Source organism: Sciurus carolinensis, chromosome 14 (genome assembly GCF_902686445.1).
Source record: "Sciurus carolinensis chromosome 14, mSciCar1.2, whole genome shotgun sequence".
In the NCBI taxonomy this organism is placed as follows: domain Eukaryota; kingdom Metazoa; phylum Chordata; class Mammalia; order Rodentia; family Sciuridae; genus Sciurus; species Sciurus carolinensis.
Genome location: NC_062226.1, coordinates 77,106,909 through 77,133,244, shown reverse-complemented (window position 1 = coordinate 77,133,244; position 26,336 = coordinate 77,106,909). Strand labels below are relative to the sequence as shown.

The 26,336-nt window shown below is 39.9% G+C and overlaps 1 protein-coding gene across 4 annotated transcripts in view; it reads right to left on the bottom strand.

The window, feature by feature from the left end:
- Gcnt1 (glucosaminyl (N-acetyl) transferase 1) overlaps positions 1 to 15,621 on the bottom strand; it is a 33,029-nt gene extending 17,408 nt beyond the window's left edge. Inside the window, exon 1 of one of the 4 annotated variants that reach the window (XM_047524925.1) lies at positions 15,600 to 15,621. The gene's annotated coding sequence lies outside the window, so the exon portion shown is untranslated. Of the gene's footprint in view, positions 1 to 15,409; positions 15,529 to 15,599 lie in introns of those variants that run through there. The other 3 variants (XM_047524924.1, XM_047524921.1, XM_047524923.1) reach the window with 3 other exon arrangements.
- Positions 15,622 to 26,336: the final 10,715 nt, after the last annotated feature.

The following is a 26,336-nucleotide window of genomic DNA, read 5'->3' as shown; positions in this document are numbered from 1 at the left end:
TATATTGTAAATGGGCAGTGGGAAAATGCAGTGGAGAGAGGCACATACCCCAAACTACTCAGCAAACATCATCTCCTTTTTTTGGAGGGGGGGGGTGTTTTATTCAAATAATTTTAATTTTGAATTTTCACTTCAGTAATTCTTTTTAAATGGTAAACCAAGATTAAAAGGTGCCAATGCTCCAGATGAATCTATTTACAAGGTATTATAGTAAAGATAATTTCTCAAAAACAAAAGGACATTTATAATTCCATTTCATTCCACATCCTTTGTGTTCACTTTTTTTTTTTTTTTTTTTTTTTGGTACTGGGGATTGAATGCAGGGGTGCTTTACCACTGAGCTACATTATGTTTATTTTTTTATTTTGAGATAGAGTCTTGCTCAGTTGCTGAGGCTGGTCTGGAACTTGCAATCCACCTACCTCAGCTTCCTGAATCACTGAGATTAGAGTTATGTGCCACCACGTCTGTACCCCGACTCCTTTTCTTTTAAACACTGCTGGGGATGGAACCCAGGGCCCTGCATGCTAGACAAGGGCTCTATCACTGAGCCATATCCCCAGCCTATAGTTCACTCTTCACTTTCCCTTCTGGTTCCTGTCTATGAAGACACTACAGACTTAAGTAATTGCTCAGAAAAAAACAGCACCAGGGTTGGGTGTCTTGGTGCACACCTGTAATCCCAGTGACTCTGGAGGCTCAGGCAGCAGGACCTCAAGTTTAAGGCCAGCCTTAACAACTTGGCAAGACCCACAGCATCTTAGCAAGACCCTATCTCAAAACAACAAATAAAAAGGACTAGGGATGTGGCTTAGTGGTTAAGCACCCCAGGGTTCAATCCCCAGTAAAACACACACACACACACACACACACACACACACACAGCAGCAGCAGCAGCAGCAGGAATTCAGTCTTCTATTCTGCTTTATTCAATTACTGGAAAAATGCCACAATTAGTTTGCATCTTATGGTTGAACATTAAGGGTATTTCCAAGTTTTATTGTTATAAATACAAACTCCACTCATAGTTTTGTTTTCCCTTGAATTTTAAAGGATTTTCCTTGGAATTCCCAGAAGTAGGGCCTTTAGGTCAATATTGAGAAGCCTCAAGCCAGGCACAGTGGCACATGCCTGCAAACCCACCTACTCAGGAGGATGAGGCAGGAAGATCATTGAGTTCAAGGTCAGGCTGGGCAGTACAGTGAGACTATCACAAAACAAACAAAAGTTCCCAAATAATATATATAAATCTTTATGCCTCTTGATTGCCTTCCAAATGGGCCACTTAACACATACTGTCACCAGTAATAGCTGAGTACCATTTCTTCTACACCAACCATATCATTATTTTAATTATGCAGTACATATGTATGTACTGTAATTACTTTTGTCACTATTGCAACGGTAAAATGGTACATCATTAAGGTTTCCTTTTGTTATTTCTAGCAGCTGAGTATTTTCTCGGTGTTTGGTCAGATGTGAGAAGCAGGAGAGTGTGATGTCAGTGATTTCTGGAGCCAGAAGGTCCCAGCAGGAAACCTGGGAACCATCATTCATCAACTCAGACTTCAGGAAGCCCTTAACCTCTCCCAACTTCAGCTTCTTTTTTAAATTTAAATTTACTTTTTTAACTGATGCATAAAAACATAAAAATCCCGTGTATTAATGAAGTAAGTGAGGTTTCAATACAAGTATACACAGTGTAACTTTAGCTTCTTTTCTGGTAAAAAAATAATCATCATAATTAATTTTAACCAATTTATTTGGGGAAATGACCACATATAACAGTATTTATTAAGAATACATAAACCACTGGGCATGGTGGTACACACCTGTAATCCCAGCAACTCAGGAGGTTGAGGCACGAGGATGGAAAGTTCGAGGCCAGTCTCAGCAACTTAGTAAAACCCTGTCTCAAAGTAAAACAGTTTTAAAAGAACTGGGATATAGCTCAGTGATAAAGCGTACCCAGGTTCAATTCCCAGTAACAAACAAACCCCACAAGAACCAACTGATAACATGCTTACACTGTATGTAACATAATGAGCCCTTTATAAACATTAGTAATTTATTATGATTGTTGATAACTCCTCTTTTCCAACATTTGTTCAAATCTTTAATTCACATCTATAGGTAATTTTTCAGATACCAAAAGACAGAATACATATTTCAAGCTTACTATTAAATACTTCAATGCACTGGACTTAATTCCAAACTGAACACCTATTATACAAAACCCATTCCTAAATTGGAGAATATCATGCTAAGTGAGATAAGCCAATCTCAAAAAACCAAAGGACGAATGATATCTCTAATAAGTGAATGATGACACATAATGGGGGGTGGGAGGGGTTAGTGTTAGGGTTAGAGTTAGGGTTAGGGAGGGGGGCAAGAATGGAGGAAGGAAGGACTGTATAGAGGGAAAAGAGGAGTGGGAGGGGTAGGGGGGAAGGGAAAAAATAACAGAATGAATCAAACAACATTACCCTATGTAAATTTATGATTACACAAATGGTATGCCTTTACGCCATGTACAATAGAGAAACAACATGTATCCCATTTGTTTACAAAAAAAAAAAAAAAAAAACCCATTCCTAAGTTCTAGGGCGAAAAATACAAACATAAATAATGTATACTGCCTGCTCTGAAGAAATTCACATAGTGGTTATTTTGCCAAGCTTTTTGGGGGAAATTATAGGATTGGTCAATACAATTAAAAACTATTTTGGGGACAATGTAATCATTGTAAGGCTGAAAGGAATTTCAGAAAGAGGACAAGGTCCTAGAAGCAGGTCCTAGGAGCAGGTACTAGGTATTCTGAATGTGGGTAGACTCTGATAACCAATAATTTGGAGAGACTTAGACATAAAGCAGGTGAGGCAAGATACTGAACTGCTGCATTTTGCATTTCTTAGATAAATAATGTCTACTGCAAATATTTAAAGCTAGAGACATGGTATTCGGCATTTCTCCAAGTCATTTGATCAAGAAAGCTTCTTGAAGCAGAGCAGACTGTCATGAGTCCTTAAAACAGTCCATCCAGTCCCAAGGTCCACACTCATTTTTATTTTTGCAGTACTAGGGATTGAACCCAGGGGCCCTCTATCACTGAGCTACATCCCCAGCCCTTTTTATTTTTATTTTGAGACCGGTCTGTAAGTTCAAGGTTGAACTTGAACTTCAATCCTCCTGCCTCAGCCTTCCTAGTACCCACTGTACCCAGCTCACCTTCCTCTTTAATTCAGAAGAAAGCTGAAGCCCAGGGGCATAGGTATTTTCTAAGGGTCAAGATGGAGCGGAAGACTGAGGGTAACCACAATGGGAACTTTACACTGGTTGGTATGTGTCCTTTCACACGATCTAATTTCCTCAGCTCAATTCTAGTTCTTGGGGGGACCTGGAGAATGGGGCCACACACACAACCACACATGAGAAACCTGACATTTTTTTGTGGTCAGTATCAGTCAAACATTGCTTCTCCTTTTTCATTCCCTTTTTCAATACAGATAAAGTTTTCTAACATAAGAAAAAAATTTCTGTATGAATCCAACAAGAAGGCTATTATTTTTAAAAAAATGTTTACAATTGATTTTGGACAGGACATATTGCCAAGCATGATCAACTTATCAGGTAAGGCTAATTTCTTGCATGCTCTAAAATCACATATGCCATCAAAAACTGGGCTCCTTCCTACAGGACTCAATTTAGCTGAAAGGATATTCCTCAAATGGTCAGAAATATCTGTGGATAGGAAATTAAGTATTTACTGTAAAGGTTAATTTCCATTTATACATGTTTTTAAAATCCTGTATTTGTAGCCATGCCTCATATTTTCAGGGAACATACAAGTTCTCACAGAAAAAGTAATCAACATGGATAATTTGTCTGTAATTTACTTTAAGAAGGTTTGGCAGGGATCTGGGGGCTTAGCTCAGTGGTAGAGCACCTGCCCAGCTTTAATGGGGTCATGGGTTCACTCCCCAGCACCACAACAAGATAAAACAAAACCCCAAATAACAACAATAATAATTAAAAAAAAAAAGGCATTAGGCAACATAGTCAGTAAGTTATATACATGTGGGTTTTCATCTATAACTTGTGCGGCTTGAGGGTCAAGAGACTCACACAGAACATCCCAGAAGCAGCCACACTCTAGCAGCAGCTGCTATGTCTGCTTAGGGCCTTCAAATCGGGAACCAGAGGTTTTGCTAATTAGCATGCAGAGCTAGAACTGGGTCCTCTGTTGGTGAATTCATCAACTTCATTGGTTAACCTAACAGATATGAGATCAGGGTGCTCCACCTCTGTTGGAAGGGTTGGGATATCTTAGAGGGAAGTCCTACATTTACATCCAAAGAACAAACAAGCTGCCAGGTGGTGATGTACCTCTGCCGTCCCAGCTCCTCTGGAGGCTGAGGCAGGAGGATCACAACTTCGCCTTAGCAACTCAGTAAGGCCCTAAGCAACTTAGTGAGACCCTGTCTCAAATTAAAAAATAAAAAGGCTAGGGATGTGGTACAGTGATAAAGTACCCCTGGATTCAATCCCCAGTAGAAAAATAAAAAACACACAAAAAAACAAAAAATGAACAAACAAGCCTGGCAAGCTGAACAACCCTGGACAATGCCCTAGGCACATTCCTTTGTCCAGCTGCTGATTCCAGATAATTCTTGATTACCTGCCTCCAATTCTCTGGTCAGCCGAATGCTGCTGCTATGAAGCGTGCCTTAAGGGGACTGTTGCATGGCAGCACACTCTTCATGGGGGCACCCAGACAGAGACTCTTCACTGTCACCTGCTCTAGTACAGCTGCCAGAGAACTGGAGCCTCACCAATCTGTTTACAAAAAGAACCAAACTGGCTCAGGCTAGTTCCCAACAAAAGCTCTGAGGACAGCAGCACTTGAAGCCAGTGGATGAAAGAAGAAATCGCAAGGTCAATGATTAAATCACGGAGACCATCAATCTGCCCAGGAGCTACCCCAAGATATCTGAATGCCCATGTTTAAAGAAACTTGCTTAAAGGTTTATATATGTATGTTTTTAATTGATAAATAATTGTGTATATTTATGGAACACGATGTGATACTCTGATAAATGAACACATTATGGAACGATAAAAAACACATTTTATGAGAAGACACTGTTTATCACTCTTCATAATTTCAACACTTACTTTTACCCTAGTAATAATATTCTTTTTGTCTCTCTTTTTTTTCCCCTTTGATACTAGGGATTGAATCTAGGGGCACTCTACCACTGAGCTACATCCCTAGTCTGTTTTTTGTTTTTGTTTTTGTTTTTTGTTTTTTTAAGACAGGGTCTTGCTAAATCGCTAAGTTGCACAGGCTGGTCTTGAACTTTTGATCCTCCTGCCTCATTCTCCCAAAATGCTGGGATTACAGGAGTGTGCCATTGAGACCAACAACAATTTTATTTTCTACTGAATGAACTTCAGGAATATATCATTAGGAAGAAGCAGTTTTAAATCAGCTTACCAGCAAGCAAGTTTTTAAATTATCTTATTTACAAATATATATGAATATATTTGCATTTGATACACACATACTTACAAATATGCATAAACATATGTATATAGTTACATTATTATGTATGATATAATTACATTTGACCTTTACATCCTATATATTACAGATGTATATAAATACATTTGACTTTAAAGTCATATATATACATACACTTATACATATGACTCAAAGTGTTTCAAATTACAAGCTTGCAAAGCTTTTTAGTATAGATTCGAAGAGTAAAAGCTTTACATGCCCTCAATTTATCTATCTTAAAATTACATGTGTGTACTACTGTGCCACTAAATTATGTGTATTATAATATAAAAGGTGAGGGAAACACAAACTGTGACCTATTAGTTTAATAGTAGTACATTTTTGGTTCTGCTATAATAATAAATTATTATTATTATTGCTGTTGTTATTATTATTTTACTTTGTATTATCCAGTTACCTATATCTTGACACTTACTTAGTTGAGTTTTCTGCTATTGTTGTTCATTTGTTTGCAACTGGGTTTTGCTATGTTGTCCAGGCTGACCTTAAACCCCTGGGTTCCAGGGATCCTTCCATCTCAGCCTCCCAAGTATCGGATATTTATTTTTCAACATATCCACCAATCATAGTTTTTTTGTGTGTGTGTATAAAATTTAGTTGGTAAGTCTCAATTAATTACAAGGACTAATGAAATAGATAGCAGGTATTACATATTTAACAAATGGTTCCAAAACTCATTAATACTTCTCATAAAAAGATTTTCAAAGTAGACAATTCTTTCAAGTTCTTAACATTTTTTTTTCTTTCAGAATTTTTTTTTACTTTTGGTACTGGGTATTGAACCCAGGGATACTTTAACACCAAGCTGCTCCCCAGCCCATTTTATTTTTTTATTTAGGGACAGGGTCTCCCTAAATTTCTTAGGGCCCTGCTAAATTGTAGAGGCTATCCTTGAACTTTGTAATCTCCTGCCTCAGCCTTCTTAACTGCTGGGATTACAGGTGTGGTTTATCATGCCCAGCTTTTTAGGAGTTTTAACAACAAATAATACAATATTTTTTGGCAACATGTTCACATTACGACAAAAACATTCCCAAATGCCTTGAAGTGGCAGTTTTTATGTTTGTTTGTTTGTGTCTTTCCTTTTTTGGATTGAACCCAGGGGCATCTACCACTGAGCTACATCCCTAGGTCTTTTTGTTTTAGTGAGTCAGGTTCTAAATTCCTTTGGGTGCCAAAGTTGCTGAGGCTGGCCTGGAACTTGCAATCCTACTGCCTCAGCCTCCAGAATCACTGGGATTTATAAGCATTTGTCACCATGACCAACTAGAAATTTCTTTTGAAAAGTAATCCCTCTCCATCTAATTGTAAGATCCTCACATTTACCTCAGTTTTTCCCTCCTTCCCAAAATGCTTATGATGGGCATAGCAAAACTGGAGAAAACCAGCAGATGTGAAACTGTCTTTTTGTTAGAGAAGTGTAGGTACCTGTGAACTCAGCTACCACTAGGGCAGTGGCAACAAGAGGACCAGGGATACTCGAAGGAGTATAATAGATGGCCACTCTTCCTCCCCAGAGCATTAAACGGATCAATTATCCAGCCTCTGTAATCTAATCTACAGTTTTCTACAGCAGTTCTGTCTCATACCACAACTACATCCAAAAAGGCAACTGATGTACTACTTGGCTGAAAGGTAAAGGTTGGAAGAGAAGCAACATCTCAGTATACTTGAAACTCGCTCAGGACTAAATGGTCGAGAGATGCTGTTTTAAAGCTTTGGTGTTCGTAAAATTAAATCACTCAATGGTACTTTGTAGTTCGTAATTTGCACCATCTCACCATATGCTTAATAGCCAGGTGAGCAAAGCCACACCCAAGCAAGGAGTCCCTAGCTCCCTCTCCACTTTAGGAAGTCACACTTACCCTACAGGACATAAGACTAACAAAGGCAACACTGGCAACCCAGACTTTAAATATTAAAACAATCTGTTTTTTTTTTTTTTTTTTTTTTTTTTTACTTTTTAAAAATTTTTTTTAGTTGTCAACAATCTTTTTTTGTTGTTGTTTATATGTCGTACTGAGTATCAAACCCAGGGCCTCAAACACGCAAGGCAAGCGATCTACCACTGAGCTACAACTCCAGTCCTGATATCTTTCTTAAATGTGTATAAAATTATAAAAAGTTCTTATACTTCCCTTCAGTACTCCAAAACACTATCCTTTGCATCCCGTTTTGGATGCCAATATGAAGAGCTCACAGTGGTCTCAATCTCTTTTTCTGCTCTACACAATTGACAAATACTGTAAGGGCCAAGCACCAAGAACTACAGCTCAATACAATAGAATGGTTTTGCTTTGTTTTATTTTGTTTGTGACTGGGGATTGAACTCAGGGGCACTTAACCACTGAGCCACATCCCCAATCCTTTTTTATATTTTATTTGGAGACAGGGTCTTGCTAAGGTGCTTAGGGCCTCACTAAGTTGCTGAGACTGGTTTTGAAGTAACAATCCTCGTGCCTCGGGTTCACGAGTTGCTGGGATTATAGGCATGTGCCACTGTACCTGGCTGCTGAATGGTTTTAACTATACCTGGGCCCACCACCTTGGATGAGCGATTCTTAACCTTGGCTGTAAATGTGAACTATGGGGGAGCTTTAAATAAAACACCAAAAACAGTCCCCCTGCCAGAGATTTGATGGAATTGTTCTGGAGTTTGACCTGGGTATCAAAAATTTTCAAAGCTCCTCACATGTTCCTAATGTATAACCAACGTTGAAAGTCATTACCCTGCACTTGAACCTGCAATGGTAAGGAGAGGGTTTGAAAAGGCCCTTCCCCTCCAGGAGCCTCACCTCTGATTGAGTTCATGTCCATCAGAAGATTCAGCTGTATGTGGAGTTACTACTCCCTTTAGTCATCAAGTATAAGGTCAAGAGCAGGAAGTAGAGCTATCAAGCTATGAAATGACATGAAAGAAACTTAAACTGCCTTCTTAAGTGAAAGAAACCAGTCTAAAATGTTACATTCTGTATGACTTCAACTATATGACCCTCTGGAAAAGGTAAAACTAAAAAGACAGGAAAAAGATAAGTTTAAAGAGTTAGCCTGGAGGGAAGGATGAACAGGTAGAGGACAGAGGATTTTAGGGCAGTGAAACTATATTTTGTATGATATTAAAATAGGTTATAACAAATGTGCCCCTCAACCAGTAATGCTGATAACAGGGAAGACTATATATGTGTGTGTGCAGGGGGGGATGTGGGAAATCTCTATCTTCTGCTCAATTTTGCTATGAATCTAAAACTTTTCTCTAAAAAATATTATTTTTTTTTTTATCAGGAGGACTAGAGACATAGCTTAGTGGTTCAGCACTTGTTCAGTGTGCACAAGGTCCTGGGTTCAATCTCCAGCACCAAAAAAATAAAATAAAACAAAAAATTTTAAAAGACAGGAAGTAGTTTGTAGAAAAGGCGGTGGGAGGCTATTTCCATTGTTTAGGGCCAAGATCAGCAGTAATCAACATTATTCATAACACTTTCCATGCATCCTATAATGAAGCTTAAATTGGAAAATGCTCAAATGGGCCAGAGGTGTAGCTTAGTAGTACCATGTTTACATAGCATATTCGAGGCCCTGGGTTCAGTCCCCAGTGCTGCAAAAATAAAACTATTAGAAAGAAATAAAATGCTCAATAAGCACTGGTTGAATAAATATCTTCCTTCACACACAAATGCAGCAATCTCCACCAATGATTTCGCCTTCTTCTTTAGAGAAAAGCAAAGCCCTGCAATCCTGGTTCCCAAACCAGAAGCATCTTTATCCATTCCCTCCCTCTCTCCTCCATCACAGACCAATCTTCTGCCCATATCCTCTCATCATCTCTGAAAAAGGTCCTCTCATTTATTTCTCTCTCCCGCATCTTTAGCCTCTTGCTCTACCTGAAATTCTGAGGGGCCTTAGAACATGTGCAAGTTTCTGCCATCTCAATCTGAAAACACACACACCAACAGAAAACCACAGACCCCAGATTTCCTCCCTACTCTGAATGTGTACTTGGCACTTTAGTCGTCTTAAACTGGCTTCTCCTCCTCCCCAAACAGAATGATGGAATGCTGTGGGGCCAGCCCCTTTTTCTTCTCTACCCACCTCTTTGGATGCTCCTTTTAAATGCAATGAATATTTATACGCAACAGCTCTCAGACATGTATTTCCACCGCAGATCTCTTCATGGATTCCTGATGCCTACTCCAAGTCTCCATTTGGATATCTTACAAGCAAAACATACTCAAATGGAATTACCCCCCACACACACCCGGTGCCAACCCAGTCCTCCTCTGGTGTTCTCAAACGTCATACGTGCTTTCACCATCACATCCTTCTCAGTTGTTTGTGCCAGAAACTTCTGAATCATTCTCATTACCTCCTCTCTATCAGCCATATCCAAATAACCACCACCTTCTTACTGATTTTAACTACAAACTCAACCTCAGCCTCTCTCTGCCATTAAATTTTAGGCAATGCCACTACACCATCCCTGGGTACAAAAGCCTTAGTTGGCACTGTTTATTCAGACCCATTCCCCACCCCCACTCCAGGGTGGCCACATATGATTGCATAGGCTGTTTCAGCACTATGTGACTAGCAGAGGGGACTGACACCTTTTGTCCTGGTCTCGCTGGGTCTAAGTGATCCATCTCTTTAAATTGGTCCACCCGATTTTTCTGGTTAATACTAAGGCATCATAAAAGTAACAGCAGTGATCATTTAAAAAACACAAACCAAATCATCTCATTTTTCCATTTAAAATCCTTTTCTGGGTTCTCCCCAACATAACAGTAAAATCCAAAATTCTAAAAAGGACCCAAGAGACCTCATTTCCCAGTCACATTTCCCTCTAGCTCTCAACTCTTTCCTCCTGGAAATTCATCCCCTAATTCACCTGGCTATTTCCTACTCAATTTTAGGTCTTATGTTAAATAATGATTTTTAGGAAAGACTTTCCCTCAACGGTCCCCACCCCCCAAACCAGGTTAGGTGTCCAGGTTGCACACTCTCCCACATTCTCTGCTCTTCTGAAGTACCACTGAGGACTGTGTAGCCTGTGTGACAGTATGCCTGTCTGCCTGCGTCTCCAGTCACCAGACTAGATGATGCATAAAGGAAGGGACTATCTCATTCATAGCTGTCACTCTGAGCCAGCAATGCCTGACATGTAACAGATGCTCAGTTAAAATAGTTGTTCAGAGAATGCCTGAATAAATAGGTGGCTCAGATACCCAGAAACCTAAGCAACAATGTGGCTAGCTCTTTAGCAAAATAAAAATTAATCATGGGAGGATTTCTTGGTGACTTTACTGCATTGGTTACTATATACCTACAGACTCCCGATTGGAAATAGAAGTGTAATCAATGAATCAGGAACTCCAGATGTTCGACAGCAGTAATAACACTTCAATTTTTGGATCTGCATTTGTGATCACACCCTTCCTTTTAGCTATGGGGCAGAGAACTTTATGAGGGCAGCTTTATGGCTGTGCAGCCTGTATAGTCAGTCATACAGAGTCCTGCACTTGGCTTAAGGCTCTTTTGTCACCACTCTGAAATTAACTTTTTTTTTTTTTTAAACAAGAAGCCCCACAAATTATGTTAGCCTGTCCTGAATTTTGCATTAGTTTGATTTTTGGAAGGGGCCAATGGATAAGTCAACCCCTAGTTAAGAATGCATCTTTCATAACCATGGCTGTGTTTCTCCACCTTCCCAACTTATTTAAGACCTAATAAAAAAGGTTAAAACTTTAGGACTTTTTTTTTTTTTTTTTTTGATATGAGCTACAGATCACACAGAGCTCCCTTTCATAAAGTTGAGATTTCTCAGCCTACAAAAACACATGACAATTTTAGTTATTACTGTTAGCTAAAACAAGTTTAATTTTTCCTAAAAATGAATTTTACTCTGCACACAATTTAATCACACTGAATCTAAGTATTGGAATTTTTGCTTAGTTTTGCTTGGTGTTCTCATATTAGAGATTATACAATTTTTCCCAATTGATAAGTATGGTCTATTGATACTTCATGACCTTAAAAACCTGAAAGACATCAAGTATGCTAAAAGGAGGAAACAAAAACTAGTTTAGAATTCCCTTTTAGTTTCCAACATTTCAAGCTTTATGCAATTGCTTTAGTCAGCTTTTTCAGTACTGTGACCAAAAAAAAGCCTAACAAGAACAACATAGAAGAGGAAAAGTTTATTTTGGGCTCAGAGTTTCAGAGGTCTCAATCTAGACCAAGTGGCTGACTCTGTTGCTCTGGATCCAAGGTGAGGCAGAACATCAAGGTAGAAGGAAAGGAGTCAGGACATGAGAAGCAGGAAGCAGACAGAGAGCTCTGTAGACAAGGGACAAAAACTAGAACCCAAAGGCCTACCCCCAGTGATCTATCTCCTCTAGCTACACCCTACCTGCGTACAGTTACCCACCCCCCACTTTAAGCCCTATCAATGGTTTAGTGCACTAATTAGGTTAAAGCTCTCATAATCCAATCATTTCACCTCTAAGCTTTCTTGAATCGTCCCACACATGAGTTTTTTGGGGCACCTTTTATCTAAGGCATTACAACGATTTAACGAATACATTGAACACTTGAAATTTATTTGGAGATAAAACTTGGCAGGACACATTTGCCATTCACAGAGAATACTGGTTTAGTAATCTTTATAATAAAAATGTTTTAAAAGGTTAATTGTTTAAATTTACAAATAGCTTCTCTAGTCACTAAAGTTTGAAACTTCATTATATGCAACCTGTAGTCTAGTTCATAAATGTCTAGAGCATTTTAAATACTGGTCTACTTTTTTTCCCCCTCAACCAGATGTGACTTTATTTTCCAGGAAAGAGTTGGGAAGGTCTATAGATATTTGGGGTTGTTATAACTGGAGGGAGGGTGCTACTGGCATCTAGTGGGCACAGGCCAGGGATGCTGGTAAAGGTCCTACAACATACAGCACATTTTCCTGCCCCAAAAAGTAATTTGGTCAAAAGTGTCAGAAGTGCCAAAGTTGAGAAATACAGTTCTGAAGATATATGACATTTGCCACAGGCAACAAGGAAACAAGACAACACTCAGCCATGCCTCCAGTGTCAACGCTAAGAATACAGAGAGTGCCCCCCAAGAACACACCACACCTGATTTATATGAACAGTCAGTGGGAAAATCTCTTTTAACACAGGGAGTTAGGCTTCTGACATCTTGACCTGGAACCATGAGTACATTGCTTACTACCATGAATACTAAAAATAATGGTAAGTGTCCTTAGTTGTTCCTATGAAAGATTCCGTTGTTCAATGCAACCGAAACACTACACACGCCACAGAAAACAGTATTTGATAATCAAGACAGAATTTCCAACAGTACTAATTTCTATTTCTTACCATCTAATTTCACGAAAAATATGTAACATTTATATCATAAGTCAGAATTTTCCATTCACTTGAGAATTAATTATTATGTATAAACAGCAGTTTCTAAAGCAGAAATTGCCAAATGGAAGCTGCATGAACAAAATCGGATTTGATTCTTTGTGTTAAAAAAAGAGAGAGACAACATTTAAAATCAGGTCCCACATTCTTTTAAAAGATAAAGATTTTTGGCTACTTTTGCAGAAAAAAAATATAAAGAGGAGAAGATCTAGCTGCAATGGACCAAAATTCCTGTGTGGTTACTGGTGGGAGTGGCCAATACCCATCTAGATTTAGCAGATCCTCTGCAGGTCACCTGGTCCCCCAACAAGCACTCTTGTGCTTTACCTGTTCTGTTTCTGTAGATGGATGATTTTGTGAGCCCACTTTAAGGGGAGAGTATTTCCTTATCATTAACAACTAAATTACAAATGGAAGAATAGCAACTCATGAGTCAAAGTAGTGTTGCAATTAATCAAGGATGAAATGTAATCAATGAAGAATGGAATCCAGTAAAATCTGGAGTGGAAATTAAGGAGGTACTTTACATGGTCAGGTTGAAGGAAGGATAGAGGGGTGGCAAACAACTTTCAAACCCTCACCATGAAATGGGGGGAAAAAATCAACCTGTTTCATCTACCAATGAAACGCTTTTAAAAAATAAATTCACAGCCTGGGGATGTACCTTAGTGGTAGAACATTCACCTAGAATACACAAATCCTGAATTCAATCTTCAGTACCACAAATATTAATTAATTAATTCACACCAGGCATGTAATCCCAGCGACTTGGGAAGCTGAGGCAGGAGAATCACAAATTTGAGACCAGCCTCAGCAACTTGGTGAGACCCTGTCTCAAAATAAGAATTAAAAAGGACTGGGAATGTAACTCGGTGGTAAAGCACCCTGGGTTCAATCTCCAATAAAAACAAAAAGTAAATTAGCATGCATGTACCAATATAACACAATGAATCCCACTATTATATACAATTATAATCCACCAACAAGGAAAGTAAATTCACAGTACCGTATATTGTATTTAAAAATAAAGAAGTTAACCATTTCTAAGAAATCAAGGTTTCCCAAAACTATTATTTACCAGTAAGAAATAATACCCCCACACACTGAGTTTTCCTCCCTGCCATAAATGAAATCTGTTACCACACACTCCTGCAGGAGGATCTGTCTGCAATGGTCTAAGCTCCAAGCGGGTAATTTACACTGATCTTTAAAAACCATTAACTCCTCCTCCTCCCTCCAACAAAACAAACCTGTCTTTCAGAACAGCTCTGAAAGAGGGGCAGGATGCCAAAGGAAGAGACCACGTTTCTCCCCTACCGCTCACCAAACGAAGGCCACAAAAAGCTACGGCCGCCTTTACAGCTCAACGCACCATTACTTTCTCATACACCACATATCCTCCCACCTTGTCTCTTGCCCCATTATTTGTAAAAAGACTACTCTCTTCTCTGTAGAAAAAAAAAGTAATAGGCAAAGGGCGTGCAGGGCAACGTTTATAGGCATCGACAGGATGCCAAATGATCACAGAACTTAGCTCCACCTGGGCAGCCCGCAGTTACCAACTTGGTTCTGCAGGCGACCTCCCCCATCGTTTCCTAAATAGACAGGAGGAGGTGTCATCCGCAAAGTGCCTCTTTTTTACCCTGTCCCAAGAGAAAGCGTTGCGAGATGTGCGCAGGATCTTGCACTTCCAAAAGTAATAACCCCAAATTGGAGAAACTGACTCAAAGATTGGGTACTAAAAACAAAACAAACCAAAAAAAGCAAAATGTGTTTAAGAAGAATCGCCTGTTTTCGAAAAAGATCCTGCAGCACGAGGTTCCTAGACTCGTGCGAGAAGAAAAGGGGAAGAGCAAGAAGGAAGAGGGCTTTGAAACCCGCACAGAATAGCATTTCTGTTTCTAATTGTTTAACCAGGACGAGTCATTAATTATCTCAGCATCCAGTTTATCAATAAAATGGGGGGCATATGCTTCTTCGTTGGGCTGTGGTTAGGGTTAAACAGAGTTAAATAAAGTTAAAGCTCCTGGTACCCAAGAGACGGCAGCAACTGTTCACTCCTTGCCTATCCATGACCTCCCATTTCTGAGCTCCTACTCGCTACGCGGAAAGACTTCCACTCCCTGGAAGTGAATTCCAGGTGACACTGGGAATCGGTGTCCCTGTCCTGGGACGGAAAAGGAGGATCGAGAGAGAACGCGTTGCTCCATCCCCAGTTCCCCGAGCACTCCGAACGCGGGTTCCGCTCTCTCCCACCCCAGCTCTGCTTCCTCTTCCCAGGCGGAGCCCATCCCGCATGGAGCAGAAGGGTTCTGGCTAAGAGCCGGCTCTTTCGCTCGCACCCTTCCCAGTCCTCTCCCACTGCCGGGAGGCCAGGCAGGGGAGCCGCTGGGGAGTTGGTTACCTGGAGCAAGCCTCTGGTCCCCGGGCGCAATAAATGCCCTAACCTGAGTACAAGATCGCTCCTGGCGCGCGGTACCCGTTGCGCTCACGGCTGGCGCCCCCAGAACCTCCCGCCGGCGCCACGCCTCTGGCTCCACCCCTCAAGGCCCCGCCTCCATCGGCCCGGCCCACCTCACACCCGCCTCGCCCACCTGCGCGGGCGCGGAGCTGGGGGCGCGCGGCTCCTAAACTGAAGTCAGGGCGCCCTCTGGGCACTACCGTGGTCGGAGATGAGAGCAAGCGTCCAAGGGCTCCCTTTCTTCCTAGAGCGCTCAGAAGTCTTTGATTCTCTGAACTGAGTAAGGGCTAAGTAACTTTTTAAAAAATGTTATACCCCCTTTCTCGGAGGCGGAAACGCGAGAAGTGCTGCTTGTGTGGTTTTTAAAATGAATATGTTTTTAAAACAAGAAAAGTTTAAATGTCAGTGTTCTTTATGTCATGTACAGTTTAGAGATGACCATAGAAGGTTCATTGTTTTCCAGGTGAGCTTTGCTTACTAAATTTAGCATTTAAAACCTCGTAATAGGGGGTTGAAATACAGCTCAGTGACAGAGCACATGCTTAAGCATTCTTGAGGCCCAGGGTTCAATCCCCAGTACCAAAAAACTAAGCAAAACAAACCTCCCCAAAACACCAAACCCCCAAAACAACAACAAAAATCTTCATAACATTCATGTTTATTTTTACATAAAAATTAAGATTAAATTAAATCGTGAAATAATCCACAATCGCATGAAAACTGGATAATACCCATCTTCCACCCATGTAGCATATGACTTTGTGTCAATTATAAAAGTTGGCACAGTCTTATTTGTGACGAGAGGAATATTGTGTCTATCTTCTGTTGGGTTCTTAGCTCCTAGAAAGCAGAATAGGAATGTATTCATCTTCAAATCATTTACCTATTCAACACACAGGTATAGAAGAAACTGAAGGAACAACTGCATGCACCTTACCCACCCACACATCCTGATATAGCTGCTGGGGAAAGCTGAAACCTTGTCAGTTGGGTGAGTTTCTTTGTAACAGGTAAACTTGCCTTGTATTCATCATCCCACCTAAAGGAAGTGTTTACTCAGGTGAGAACTGTGACTGTAGAAGGCAGGGACAGTCTGGTCTGGTCTGCAGGGAAACACTGAGTCTCTGGGGCCCACCCTCTTGGGTTTTAGACTTGAAGAGTTTAGATACCCTGGGGAGTGCCTGCTAAGACTTCATGCAAATGATGAGTGAAGAACAACAAAGATGTGCAAGTTCAGTGAAGCATAAATTAGTGACAACATGTAAACCACACGGGTTTCATGTTAACTCAGTGTGTCCTTTCTGGTAAGATCTGGCCTTTTCAGTGCTTTGAAATTCTATGAGGATTGCTTTGGACTCCCTTTTCCCACTTCCTGTCACACCCCACTCCCTGGACCCAAGCTACTGAATAAGATTACATCTCCCAGGCCAACTATAGTGACAATGGTATAGGTCTTAATGATATATTCCTGAGGCAGGGTAAATCTTGCCTTTTTCCCCCCAGGAGATTCCTTCTCCAGTGATGTTCTTAGAACATCGTGCTTTAATTTAATGTAGGACATTAATTTTTTTTATAGTGCATCATGTTTAACTCAGCGGTAGAGTCCTTGCCTAATGTACATGAGGCCCTAGGTTTGATTCTCAGCATGGGGTTGGGAGGCGGAGAACATAATGTGCAAGATCTACAATATGGGAAACACATGAGCTCCTTTTAATCTGTAGTTTATGTTTTTCTTGTGGAAACAAACCCAAAATATCTCCTGCAAAATACACTAAATTTGCAGTCAGTCCAAACTAGAAAAAAATAGTATCTGCAATTTGCTTTCTCCTTCTATCCTTAATCCACATGACTATGTTTACTAAGAAACAAAATGATATTTTTTAAATCCTTAAGTAAAACCATGGAGAAAGCATATATGCTGTGAAAACCCTCAATAATTCATTATGAATTTAAGTTGATAAATTTTAGTAACTGGATGTTTGAAGCTATGCCTATCAACTCTTTTTACTAGAATAAACTGTTTCCTCCATCCTCATTTGACTAGTTTGGTTTTTTCCTGAGTTTATAGTATATTTTGAGTTTGTTTCAAATCAATAGTACTGGTATGCTTATAAGAACATCAAAACTTTTTTTTTTTTTAAAGTGCTCGGGATGGAACCCAAGGTAAGTGCCCTACTATTAAACTACATCTCCAGCCTCTGAAAACACACCCTTAATTTCAAAAAAAGTAGATTAAATTTGTTACTGGCAAGATAGACTGGAACTTTAAATACATGTTGTGAAAGCAATGCTGATCTGTAACACTTTATGCCAAATTGTACTTCATTTACATTATGAACCCTGATGAATCTGATCATCCAATTTTAAGGTATATTATTTTGATATCTAATTTCAAGATCTAACTGAATTCATAAACTTTTAGAATATGTCTTATCTGTTGGTTGGATACAAACAACTTTAGATCATAATTATAATTCACTTGTTTTAATTACTGTAATAACATAGACACATAAATTGATACAAACAATTCAGAAGGTATTTCTGGATGGCTTAGGGGTGTATGAGTCAGGGCCCAGAGAGAAAACGGAATTACTGAAACAGATACTGAAGGATTGGATTGACAGCAAAGGAAATACTGAAGTAATAGAGGGACACAACTGCAGGAAGCATCTGCCACTTAGTTGGACAGAGGGGAAGTTCTGGGGTTGTCAGAATCTCAGAGCTGGGGCTTAGACCTCAGAGAAGGCAATGGTCCCTGACGAACTTTTATTTTTGAGGGTGAGCCTCAAGGCTGGGTCAGAGGGGATGGATCCAACTCTGGAAACTAGAACTGTCTGTCACATCCAGGAAAAAATACCACAACAGGAAGGGTAAGCAAATGTGAAGGAGTTTTCTATCCACTCAGGCACCATGTTGGCAAAACTTTATAAGAAATATGGTTTACAAAGTCCTAACCCCAGGATACAGAAGAAAGGATGGAGGGAGGTGCTTTGAGATATATCTTGATAACCAACATAAAAAGTAAACTCGTCATCACAAACACCAGCTGCCCTAATGTTATAAGTGGGCATAATTCCTGATAAGCACAACTCTTAAGAGTAATGATTGATACAATAGCAATATATTTTTAAAAATCATCATAGAACTGGAGTTTAAAGTACATTCAAAAAAGGACTCTCTCCTCCTGGCTTTTCACTCTCTCTTGCGCGCTCTCTCTCTCTCTCTTTTCCTCTTATTTTCTCTCTTACCCTGCAGGGAGACACTCTGCCTGCTTTGCTTAATAAACTCTCTTATGTGGGGAAAAAAAAAAGGACAAATAAAAAGATAATTTTAAACTTGATCCCACATTTGTGCTCCTGGCAAATGGTGAAGATTAAAGAAATCCCCTTTCCTTTTTGTTTTCTGGGAAATCACTTCCGATAGAGAACTACCTTTCTTGGCATTGTCAGGCAGTATTTAGTAATGAGCAGTGTAATGGGAACCAATAACATAGTGGGATCACAGGGTTTCTTTGAAATTAGCTTTAATGAACCATCAAGCAACATCAGTAAAACAACAGCAGAGGTACTAAACCTATGAATAAACACGTGGAAACAAAAGAAGCCAATTAAGAAAGATGTTAAGATGGAATTCTGGAAAGGTTAACTGGGGTCATTGTACAGTTAGGATTTATGGTCACAGGTTTCTCAATGCACATCAGAAGGGACATTTCTTTAGTAGTGCAGGTGCACTGAATGAAGTTTGTCCAGTCATTGACCCCAGCACCCATATTAACATGGAATTGACTTGCAGATGAAGCCCCCCTGAAGAGGGTGGTTTAATGACAGTTTCAGAGAGAACCAACTAGGGTGTGGAGGAGGATAAACATGTGATTGACATGCAACACCAAATTTTTGAGAACCACACAGGGACATCTCCCATTCCGGGGTTTAAAATGAAATGTATGGGTGGGTCACCTTCATACATTTATCTCTCTTGGACATCAGTACTGCTAAAGAATGTCTGTAGTATTGTCAGACTCTGGCTTTGCTTTATAGATGGGAAATCAACCATCATTACTGGTATGACTACCACCCCACTGGGGTACATCCTGAGAAGTCAGGACTGTTTTGACCTAGAGACCCTTCAGAAGAGATTAATTTTCATTTGTAATGTTTCATGTCCTCAATATGAATTAGGGTACAAAGAAAAATGGCCCATCAATGGGAGATTAAATTCTGGTACTATTTACCAGTTAGATGCATTTTGCAGAAAGAAAGAAAAAAGGTCAGAGGTTCCCTGTTTACAGGCTTTGTTTCATTAAGTGTAGCATTGATGATGCACTTTTAGCAATGATAAGTTAAGAAATTGCTGGGCTGGGGAGATAGCTCAGGGGCTGGGGAGATAGCTCAGTCGATAGAGTGCTTGCCTTGCAAGCACAAGGCCCTGGGTTCAATCCCCAGTACCGCAAAAAAAAAAAAAAAAAGAAATTGCTGGCTTAAGCCAGGCACAGCGGTACACACCTATAATCCCAGTGACTCAGTGTGGAGAGCAGATGAGGCCCCGGTCATCGTCTGATTCTGTGATGTTGGCAAAAACCAAGCCTAAGAAGCATTCCTTGCCAAAAGGTGAGGATGTTAACGGCCTTGATACTGGCCTCTGACACTAACACTAACAGTTATCAGATGTTTCAGGACAATGGACTTCCTGGGTGCAGCAGGATGTTCCTAACACTGTAGCTGCAAAAATGTTTTTAGCTCTGTAAACTTTTAGTGCATAATTGAAGCCTCTTGATAACTTTCAAGACTTGAACAATTTACAATGTCCCTGTAGTTTAACTTCCTAATTATGAGACTCTATATAATAAACTTGTGGAGATAGTTATGGCTCACTGTTCCTCCCTCAGAGTGCAGTGTACCACCTGACCCCAGCTTTGCTTAAAAATGTCTCTGTTTTCTTTGTCTCTGTGTTTTTCTCTATGTCCCTTTGCCCCTACTTGAGATCCTTTGTTGATCCTGTGCAGGTGGCAGCAACTCGGGAGGCAGAGGCAGGAAGATTGTGAGTTCAAAGACAGTCTCGGCAATTTAGCAAGGACCTAGGCAACTTAGTCAGACCCTGTCTCAAAACAAAAAAGGGCTAGGGATGTGGCTAAGTGGTTAGGCATTCCTGAGTTTAATCCCCAGTACCAAAAAAAAAAAAAAAAAAAAAAAAAAAAAAATCAAAACACAACAAACAGAGAAACACTACATCTTCTTCCCTCTCAGAAATATACTTCACACTAGGATCTATCAAATCCTAATTCTTCCATTCATATACTATACCCACCATTATCTACTGCCCCCATTCCTTCCTTCCTCTTGCCTCATCATAAGCCTATCTCTACTGGGTTCATTACCAGATTATGCCCATTCACAAGAGACAAATGGAGAATTTGGGTCAGTCAGTATATAGGTTCGTTTTCCAATACAGGATCTAAAACAAATCAAACAGGATTTGGAAACTTGTTCTGATGACCCTGATAAATATACAGTGGAATTCCAACATTTAATCCAGGCTTTTGATGTAAACTGGAGCGATACAATGGGTAATTTTGAATCAAACTGTAACAGACACAGAGCAACACTGGGTGACAGAAGCTTCTAGGGCTTTGGGGAATGATTTCCTTGTTACTAACTCCGTGTACTCCGTGGGTCCTTCAGTTGTTCCAACTGAGAGCCCCAGTGGAATTATGATGATTCAACTGGCAGGTGACACAGGGATCATGTGATGAAACCTATTAACTATATGAAATTGCCAACTATTGATCAGGGGTTGGAGGAAAATGCCATGGCTTTTCTCAAAAGATTGAAAGAAGCCTTAATAAAATATACCCCCTTAGATTCTGATCTCTTGAAGGGCAACTTATTTTAAAAGATAAATTCATTATACAATCTGCTCAGATATTAGAAAAAAATTACAAAAATTAGTAGTGGGCCCTGAGATGTCTCTTGATGACTTGTCCAAGGTAGCCTCCCAAGTCTTTTATAACTGAGACTGGGAGGAAATTTTAAAGGACTGCCAAAAGAAGAAAAAAGGTGCAGTTAATGGCTATGGCTATTAGAAGCCACCCCTTTCCTCCCAGACAGGATCTGTGAGCCCCTGAAGACATCTGTCAATTCAAGGAAGACTTCCAAAAACTCCTGGTCCTATATGTGGCAGTGGAGGCCACTGGAGAGTGGTCAAAGGCACCTCCGATCAAATGCTCTCTCAAAGATGGCCCAAGAATAATGGCCTTCAGAATCAGCTAGTATCCCCCAATAGTCACTGTCAGTGGGGCTGAACTGCAGGTAACTCTCGGGGTAGGAAACAGGGACATTCAATTCCTTTTGTATATAGGCACCACCTATAAGTGATGTAAGCTTGTTCCCTGATTGTTTTTCTGCCAATTCCTGGTTGATAGTGGAAGTTGACAGAATACCCAAGGTTAAACATTTCACTTCTCTTTCATGCTGCAGTTGGGAAAATGTGATATTTATTCAACCCTTTTTTGTTTTTTTTTTTGGTAATGACTAAATATCCAGTTCCATTATTGGGTCATGATATCTTAACCAAATTAGGAGTTTGTCTAAGTTTTCCACCCAAGGCATCTAGTTCTTTTTTTTTTTTAAATGTGGTCAAAGGTGAACAATCAGAACAATTGATTGAGGCTCTCTTGTTGGATGTCTCCCTTCAAGGAAATGACTATATAAAATTATAATTTTTAATCCTAGAACAAAGGAAGAAATTACTCTTTCTGTGCAGACGTTGCATTATGGCCTGAAAAGAGACCTTGTTATACCTAGGTCATGGAAAAAAACTTCTCTTTGGAGCTAACTAGCTTTCAAGCTTTCACAGTCATGAAATCACATTGGAGTCCATCTACTCCTCATTTCCCACAGTTAATGCCAGAATGTCAAATATATAAGGATGGTTACTGTCAAATTTAGGATAAATATATATGGTTCACAACCATCAAAGGACATGTAGATCAGAGAGCCCCAATCTGTTGGGAACAATGCTACCAAACATTTGATAAGTGGCCTACTTTCACTCAGGAGTTAGGATAGACCCCAGAATCTCAATGTCAATATACTGTGATTTCACAGGCTGATGATTAGTTTGGGACTAACTGGTTCTTCAGGCCCAGAATTAAATGGCCAGCACCTAATGGTACACCATGGATATGTGGGTCCAATTTATGGTCCTGACTTCTCCAGCCTCATTGGGAAGATATACTCCAGGGTATCAATGGATGAAAGGGAGGTAGGAAAAAAAAAAAAAAAAAAAAAACAATCTACAAACCTCCCCAATCTCAAACATAGATGGGGAGATCTTTGCTTCACTGCTCATCCCACAGATTGTCTAGAGGATGTGGTCTGGAAGTTCTGGTCAACTATAAGAACTCAATGACAACCCAAAGAACTTTCAATGACACCGTGAAAGGTATTTCTCCCCTTAACAGAGAGGTGGACTCATGAGAAAAGCTGTTTTAGAAAATCGAATGGTCTTGGATGTTCCCACTGCAGCTTAGGGTGACACTTGTGCCATAATCTAGACGGAATGTTGTGTTTACATTCCTGATAATTCTGACAATGTAACTCAAGTCCTCAAAGATTTGCACTCCCAAATAGATTCTATATCCTCACTAACCCTGTCATGGGGACAACTTTTTAGTTCATGGCTTTCTGGCACTTCCTGGTAGAAGAAATTGATGGTACCCTCAATCATTATCATATTCAACTAATGTTTTCAGGTGTTGCTCTGTCTGTTGTTGCATTAATCTTATTCCAATATCTATGTCTCCTTGTTTTTCTCATAGGGCATCCATCCCTCATATGGCTTTACAATCTGTTTCTACCGAACTAGAGATTTACTGTGGCCCCTTGAATAGACCTTCCTTATAATCAAAGCATTTCACTGACAGATAGTAAGAACTGGAGATACCTATCTTATAGGCTTGTGCCCCCTAATCAGTAGGAAGTAGTTAATAATTTGATTTCATTGGTCCTTGTTCCCTGTACGATTTAGCATCTCCAATCCTTGGCGGGGGAAATGTTAGGGAGTAGTTAGTAATGAGCAGTGAAATGTAAACCAGTGACTTAGGATCACAAAATTCCTTTCAAATTGCCTTTAATGATCAAGTAACTTGTAGAACAATAGCAGAGGTATGAACCCTACAAATAAACACATGGAAACCAAGGGAACCAATTAAGAAAGATGTCAAGAAGGAAAGATCAATGGGGCTAACTCCTGGAAAGGTTAACTGGGATCATTTTACCATTAGGATTTATGGCTATAGGTTTCTCACATGGGAAATTTTTTTAATAGTACAGGTGCACTGAGATGAAGTTTGTCCAGTCATTGACCCCAGCACCCATATTAACATGGAAATGACTTACAGATGAAGCCCCCTGAATAGGGTGGTCTCCATGACAGTTCCAGAGAAGACCAATTAGGGTCAAAAACTCCCCCACCTGACATAAAGGAGATAAACATATGATTGGTAAAGACTGCAGAAGGTGAACCCCGATTCTCCTGGTGAACAACAAATAGCAATAAATTTGGGATTAGCATTGTTTCCTTTGTAGGTCTCTATTCAGAGATGACCTACTCTCTCTTTTGAGTGTGTTCTTTGCTTGAGCCTTCCTTTACTTTCTTTTTCAAAATTTTTATTTTTAAAATTTTTATTAGCATTTTATAGTTATACATAGTAGTTGGGTTTATCTAACTCCTTACTTTCATTCCTAATTAATTTCTCTTGCTTGGCTTTTCATGTCTGACTTTAAATTTTCTTTCATGGGAAAACAAGAACCGAGGTTTGGGGTTTCAGCTGCTCATTCTTCTGTGACAGTATGTCTTAGATAAGATAGAGGATAACCACCTGTTTTCTGTTACCTGTTATCTGCGTGTCACACACAGACCCTTCAATCTCCTAATCTCACAAGTGATTAGTTGATGTCTCTATCCCACTGACCCTTCTGACTAAAATGTTTTACTTTTCTAAACTTTCACCAGGTTTCTCTCCTTCTCCCAAACCTTTGACTTTTGATCTACCCTCAGCCTAAAGGAGCATTAGAATGCCAAATAAACCCCTTCAGGGCCTCTCTAAGAAGAGACTTCTCAGCTGACCAGAAAGGAAGCCTCTCCTTATTAATTGTGCACTCATGTCACCTGTTCATCCCCCTGAACCATACTCGTTCTTTCTGACATTGTTTACTTCTCCTACTTAAAAAAAGAAAAGGGGAGGTGGGAGAGAGAGAGAGAAGGAGGAGGAGGAAGAGGAGAGAAGGAAGAAAAGAAAGTGCTTTTCTGCCTAACCTGAAAAAGCTGCCAGTTCATACAGTTGAAACATTCTCCCTTTTAGAATACCCTCCCCTCTTGCAATATCCTCTTCCTCTTATTGCACTAATCCTTTTGAATAGTCTCTCCTCAACCTAAGTCTGGATTTGTTTTTTATCTGGCAAATTTTTGGTACTATGATTTGGTTCCAGATTGGACCCCATCTATGGACCTAGTCCAGCCCCACCAGGTAAAGGTGTCATGTTCAGCAATTTGAGCATCCTTTGGAGGGTTCAATTCTTGGTCTAGTGCTCTGGATATCTTCTCTATATTCAAATACAATGAGGAGATTGCTTTGGACAGAGTCTTTCTTTGTCCCTCCTGTGAAGTCTTTTTGTTTTTCTATTTGTTTGTTTGTTTTGTTTTTTCCCCCCTCTGTTCCCCAGGGATTGTGCAAGAGTAAAGTGGGACTTTTTCTTTGTTCCTTTGAAGTTTTTTTCCCCCTTTGAGTTAAATATTTGTTAAACCTATGGGTAACTCTATCAGGTACCCTCTTCCCCTTCTCCTAATTCAGTTTAATATCTTCAAAAGTGACAGAAATTTTCTGAAGATAATTTAAAATTTCAAAGACTTCTTGGAAACTTGGTATCTCCCCAAACTGCTAATCTAAGAGCCCTTCTTCCCCCCCACCCCTTCCCTATTCTCTACCTTCTCTTCAGCAGCCTTGAATTCTCCATCTGTCTTCTTTCACCTCTGCTTTCTGCATGTCTCTATCTACCCCTGTCAGACCCTCACTACCCCTTACGGCCCTCTTCAAGGTCACTAGAGCATTATTAGTTCCTGCCTGCCCCTCACCCATCCTGAATTCTGATCACCTCCTCTTCACTCCATTGGTGAAGGAAGGATGCCCTGCCCTAGATAGCACAAATGGCCAAACACTACACCCAGTATGGGGCAGATAAGTACTGGTGAGCAGGAGAACTCATGGGTAGATATTTGAAGTGTTGTGAGGCTCAAAGATATCAAAGCAGCACATGAAATTTCAAACCCTTTAATACACCATTGCCCCATCCTGGGCTCTTGAGGGAATTGCGGACCCCGACAATAGCTACCTGAGGTTGAAAAAGGTACCTGGACATTTTGTCCATTCAGATAGGCTCTGTAGACACACAGGTAGTCACTTTAGCATTCCATAATCCCTTACCCAGAATTTAGCCCCCAGCCTCTATTAGATTACATACCAGGGGAAAGAAAGTCTTAACATCTTCTCCACTTAACCTTTGTATTGAGCAAGTAACTATCTGCCAGAAATACAATCCTGTTAAAAATGTAAAAGTGGGCGAAGAATTACAGCTACTTCGTTTATATGAAGTTCAATGAGTTGAAAATTTAAAATCAAAGCTATAAACTCTATTTGTATGTGTTTCTGTTTATGTATATCTGTTTATATATCTTATGTATAGATTTAAGATTTTCCTGTTCTAGATTGTTACCAAGTTAGATAATAAAAATCTCTTAAAGTGTCTCAGTTCTACTGGATTTAGAGATAAACAAATGTTTACATAAATTAAATATTCCTACAATTCTCAGAAAT